Consider the following 6,829-nt stretch of genomic DNA (forward strand, 5'->3'; position numbering starts at 1 on the left):
ATGACAAACGTTTCATATTAATTGATCATGGGAAGCTCGTGATTGTCGTGTACACCCTTCGCCTCCGTAATCGCTGTATCGATTACGACATAAAACTTAAAAAATATTACATTTTGTAAGATACGACAAACAGCCACGTTAACATAAGTTCCTACCCAGGCGGGCTTGCACAAAGCCCTACCACCAAGTATAATATGAAAAAAGCAAAATGAAAGATTTGTAGGTTAGAATAAATTACATACTTCCAACTATACCAGGAAAAAAGTTAAATAAACAACAATTGACAGCAAATTGACGCGATATGATTGGTCGAGAGCTTGATTAATCCGCGATATTCATTATGGATTTGCGAAAAATATTTTGTTTTCAATGACGATCAATCTGTTACGAGAATTTTGGATGTGAAATAAAAGTGGAATTAAGTGGTTAAGTACAATAGTGTTTTATTTTTCAACAACCTACATCTACCCGCAAACTTCATTCTTGTGAACAAGAAATTCGTAGATAATGTCGAAATATCGAGCTCCACCAAACAAAAATAAAAAACATGGTAAATATCCCGAAATTAATACCTTTAGTTACAATAGTGTTGTAAATCATCATAAATTCTTAGTTCATATAGCTGAGGGTTCATATAGCTGCGGGTTGGGGAAATATACAGATGGCAGAATTTCTATGAAATTAGACTCATGCAGGTTTCCTGACGATGTCATTCTTCACCACGGCGGCGAACTATAAACGCAAATCGCATGAAATACGTAAATCTCTTTGTTTTTCATTTTTCTTACTTCCATTCAAATACCCTATAAGTGATATACCTACGTCAAATATTTTATATGAGCTTGGCACTGTGATTTGATTACCAGGGCTAAATTTAGGAGGACTGCCGGTAATACCCTGAAGTCACTTCATACAATATATCAATATTTATTAATGTGTTGATAAAGTAAGATATAAGTATAAAGCAAATATAACATATGCTATATTAAAGATATCTTCATAATTATTTATTTCATCCGGCAATTGAAAGAAAAATTATTCAAATGAAATAATTGCAGGCATTATTGATTATTATATTCGAGAAACTGATTACTTTTGCTTATGGATACTTATTTTTTTTTCAATTCATAGATTATTGTTGTAATACTAGTTACAGTCTTTATAAATATGCGTTTTCAAACATACTCATTTGTATGGCTATGTGCAAGTCTGTATAAGTGGGTACCATTCAACAAATATTCTTCCACTAAGCTGTAATACTTAGAACTGTTGTGATACGGTTTAAAAAGTGAGTGAACTAGTGTATCAGACATTAAGGATATAACATCTAGCTATCAAGGGTTATCTCAGGAATAGATAACATTACTTACCGGGCTGGTGTCTATGCGCTGCGGTGTCTACTGCTTACATATATACAGAGTTATTGGTAATTCGACGTATATGCGTTAGGAGGTGATAGGGGTGACTATTTGCAATAATTTTAACCTTCATATGCATAATCCAAAAATGAACCATTTTTGAGTTATCACGTTTAGCTTTTTTCAAAATTTGTCAAAAATGTAACTTCAAAACATTATTTAAAAAAAAGTATCAATTGAAATCTAAATTTTTCTTCTGTTTTATAAAAACGATTAAACTCTGAATATTTGTCAATGTTAATTATCTGTCCAAATTTAAAAATGTGAGATGGACATTAAACAAATTCGACGGACAAAACGATTTTTTTTTTAATTTTTGTTCCTCAAAAATGCCTTAAAAACAAAAAAAAAAATCGCCATGAAACTTGTTCTGCAGATTATTTTAAAAAGTTAACCGTTTTCTTAGCTTTCCAAAAATGAATAAAAAGTAGGAATTTATTCCAAAGCACCCGAAATAAAATGACCAGAAAGGAAGCTGGTGGTGAAATACGATATACGTCGTATTACCAATAACCCTGTACATAAACATAGCTACGATTCCCGATTGCAATGACAATAGTCCACTATACTAATTGTAGGTAGAGATAGTATAAAACGAATGAAACTACATACAAAACAATTTACTTTAAAATGTAGAATAGCTTAAATGTTTTGTCGGAGCGGAAACTAAGGTTTTGTCTTCCCGATCAGATCTCGATTAGACAAGACAATTGCTTAGAACAATACAATCACTTCGCAGCTACTTGTACCGTCAGCAGCGGCATTGTTAAACATCAGCGACAAAGAACATTCTATATTTCCAATGGATGAACCAATTCCAATGAGCTGGAATTTATTTTTGAATGAATTCAATTTACTGAATAAGATGTTAAATAAGAAAAAGCCGGAAATTATAAACAATAAAAAAAAAACTAACAACATCATCCCCAAATTTAAAAAAAATTACCATTACCCTTCATTTTAACTATTAAAATTATTATTATTAATTATTATCTTAAAATAAAAAAAAGCCTATTTAAACAACAGCCTGTTAATTTCTCACTGCTGGGCTAAGACCTCCCCTCCCTTTGAGGAGAAGATTTGGAATATATTCCACCACACTGTTCCGTAATGTAATGCGGTTATGGGAAATGCTCAGATGGCAGAATTTCTATGAAATTAGACACATACACCTTTTTCCTTCACCGCCGTGCACGAGATGAATTATAAACACAAATTAAGCACATGAACAATCAGTGGTGCTCGCCTGGGTTTGAACCTGCAATCATCGGTTAAGATCATCCATCTCGTCTCATCAGCATCATCACTCATCGAGGCTCAAACTATCTGCATAACTAATTCAACCCGAATACTATTACGATTATAGCACAGTAACTGTTGCTATCAAATATTTTTTGCAGATTTATGAAATCAAAAAAATATAAATCAGTATTACAGACCTAGGCATAATACTGATTTATCGACTGTAATATTTATCTGTAATAACACCGCAGGTCATCGGTTTAAGCGTGAAGAGGCTGAGTTACTTTCGCATTTATAATATTAGTATACATTTTGAGCACTTCCTCTTCCGATACTATACATCTATAACAACTTCCCTCTGTAATATACAACGTAGTTTTTATCGAACCAGAAGAGACCATTAATTCGCCTAAAAAATATAAATAAACATCCGTTAGATGGGATGTGTTACGTCATGAAGTAATTAAGAATAAATTATGATGATCTCGGCTGATCGCCGTCATAATCCAGACGCTATTAGTGCTCGAACTTCGCTAACCATATTACTAGTTCCCTTGGTTAATCTCTAAAAACATCGATAAAAATAAACTTATACGTATTTGTGACAGTTTTTAAAACATCTAGGCAAATAAACTTTCGCGCATTTATCGTTGAAAAAACATTGTTATGAATAATTAATTCATTTTAATTCCTTACAGGACATTCTCCTTAAAAAAATATCTCTTTATAAAGTATACAGAGGTATTTTTTTAAGGAGAAGTTTTGGAGTTATTTCAACATGCTGTTCCAATGCGAGTTGGTGAATACATTTGTGATAGTCTTATGATCTTCTTGATAATTTCCTTCACTATTGCATTTGAAATAATAAACCAGTTAAAAGTTACGTTTTTCAACCACTAGACTATATCAAGTATACGAAAAATCCTTTCCTTATCTATATCCATCTTCTTGATATTTTCTTTTAGTTAAAAGTCACGTATTTCGACCACTGAAGTATGACACCTATTCGAAAAATACTTATTCAATTAATAAGTATTTTTCATTTAAAAAATCTTTGCTGACCGTACATTATACATTCAACGAAATATTGTTCCGGTATATGAAGTATATTGTTTATTATGTAAAAGGCATTAGGATTTTTTTATTCCGCTTTTAATAAATATGTAACTATTATATAATATTAGATGGCTCCGATTATGTGGTCTCGTACATGAGTAATTGCATCTTAGCGCGCGCCTTCTTCTTTTTTTTATACTTTCGAACTTGTTTGAAGTTGAATTAAGATTCTTTAATGAAAAATTTAGTTACAGACTATTAATGTGTTACTACTAAGGTCTTTTTTATGCTTTTCACTATGCTTCTTTCAAGTGGGTGGCATGTGATAGATTTTAATCCGATTCATTGAGGTGCCTCGCGATGATTTTTTTTACCGTCGAGCAAGAGATGAGTTCTAAATGAAATTTTGCTTGCTTGCTCGGGATTCAGCGTGTAATCTTAGTTATTCACAGGATCGATCCTATCTATCTTTACTTCCAATAATTATGATTGAGTTCGAAGATAAAATTTATATGAAATCTTTTAGTATAATAGTAAACATTAAAAGTAGGTCAATACATTTTAAGAGATTATATTTTAAGATAAGTATATATAAAAGATGAGTTAGTCCGACGGCTGGGTTAGATTGTCAGATGGTTTGTGATACATTATTCCAAACTGATTCTGTTACGAGCATGTTTGTCTTTACAGTTTTGTGTGTAGGATATTGATGACGTAGGGTTCGCTGTCACGGTATCTAGTTGTTTATAAAACAAAAATTAAGATCAAAACATACTTTATTGAAGCAGGCTTTTACAAGCATTTTTGAATGGTCAATTTACAAACTTTATCAAGTGAAGCTACTACCAGTTCGGAATTTAGATTCTATCCAGAAGAACCGACTTGAAACTCAGTAGTTACCCTTTTTCAACATTTAAAATACAAAGGTGTATTAGATAAATATGTCGGTAGAAAAAACGGGAAGAAAGTTTTAAGACTTATTATTGTTGGATAGATAGATAGATAGGAATTATAGTTTTCGTTCATGTTCCAAACTGTAGAATTTGGTATTATATAAGCAAACATAAATACATCAAATCATTTTTGCGTGCTATTAACAAATTTAAAACACTTAGACCTAAGAAGAGATTGTTTTGTATGAAATAAAAGAAATATAAATATTTAAAATACGTTTATTTTTTCCCAATTTATATTGTAGGATTTTATGATTTTGTCATTTCTGATATTTTTTTCTGTGATGTTTAATGTTTAATGTGTGGCAACCATTTCCTTTTCTTTTCCTTTTTAAATCATAGTCTTTTGCAAAATGAAATTTAAATGTTATAGTTAAAATATTATATATTATTAGTTATTAAATATTTCAACGAAATATTTATTGGTACTATTATCAACACAAACAATGTTTGTTGAAAATTTTACTATTTTCAGTACACATAACATTTAATTCTTATGCTACTAAAGTTTACTTATAGTTTAAAAATATTACTATTTAATTAGAAAATAACTATAATACTTAATTAATGTTGTAAAATGCATCAGCAATATATATTCCCTTGGAGAATAAATCTTGTTTATTGGTATTATTATCAACACAAACAATGTTTGTTGAAAATTTTCCTATTTTCAGTACACATAACATTTAATTCTTATGCTACTAAAGTTTACTTATAGTTTAAAAATATTACTATTTAATTAGAAAATAACTATAATACTTAATTAATGTTGTAAAATGCATCAGCAATATATATTCCCTTGGAGAATAAATCTTTCAAAAAATACAAAACGTCGTTTGTGCGTCCATTCATTCTTACCGAAAATCGCTCGTCAGTAACTAACGGTTATATAACAATAATTTGGAGCAGAGATAATAGTTACAGTGACTACAATTTTTCTGACTAATGACGCAAATTAGCCCGAATGTTTGGAAGCTTTCTGTTATACTTTCGATTGTATTACCGCTAGTGTTTCAGAATGCCTTTGATTGTCAGTTTATTTGTTTGATTTCTAAGTATGTAAAAAACAAAAAGGAGCATGCACTTTTATACGTTCAGTTGTATAAAGATTCCTATTATCTCGTGGAGAAAGTTAAGAGCTTTAGAAATAATTGCATTTTTTTTATGTTATAGTTTGGCGGACGGGCATATGGGCCACCTGATGGTAAGTGGTCACCATCACCCATAGACAATGACGCTGTAAGAAATATTAACTATTCCTTACATCGTCAATGTGCCACCAACCTTGGGAACTAAGATGTTATGTCCGTTGTGCCTGTAGTTACACTGGCTCACTCACCCATCAAACCGGAACACAACAATACTGAGTACTGTTATTTGGCGGTTGAATAACTGATGAGTGGGTGGTACCTACCCAGACGGGCTTGCACAAAGCCCTACCACCAAGTACAGGTGGCAGGTTATCTTATGGATATGAAGTCAAGATGAATGCACTATGCATGATTTAAGTTTGGGCTCTTTGGTGTCTACTGGGCCATCTCAGCTTCGTATTAAACATAAGTACTATTATTGAATAAATTATAAAATATGTAATTTGTGTTTATAATTCAGTTCATGCTCAGCGGCGAAGGAAAACATCATGAGGTAACTTGCATGTGTCTAATTTCATTGAAATTTTGCCACATTCCATCAACCCGCATTGGAACAGCACGGTGGATGTTCCTAACTTGCTTTTCAAGGGGAAAGGAGGCCTTAGTCCAGCAGTGGGAAATTTACACGTTGTTGTTTAAATAAAACTAGTTATAACGGATTTTAATCGCGTATATTAATTATTTTGGACATCCCGACGTTTCGAGCACTTTACAGCGTTCGTGGTCACGGGTAGACTGTACTCACGCTGTTGTTGTATAAATTATAAGTTCATCTATAGAAAACTATAAAGTTGCAACATGTTACGTTGTCTGCTGGAAAGGTGCGTAATACGCTAGATCCGACTTCCGTGCCCAGCAGCGCTCTACATTCATTTGTAGTGAAGGCCTCAGATATTATAACTATATATATCAATTCAAAGAGATACGTATGTATATAACGACGCGTCGATTTCTTGGTTACATAAAACTCAAACAGGAATTGTTGAAACTATTCTAGCAGGAGAAGCGG

Source organism: Vanessa cardui, chromosome 22 (assembly GCF_905220365.1).
Source record: "Vanessa cardui chromosome 22, ilVanCard2.1, whole genome shotgun sequence".
NCBI lineage: Eukaryota > Metazoa > Arthropoda > Insecta > Lepidoptera > Nymphalidae > Vanessa > Vanessa cardui.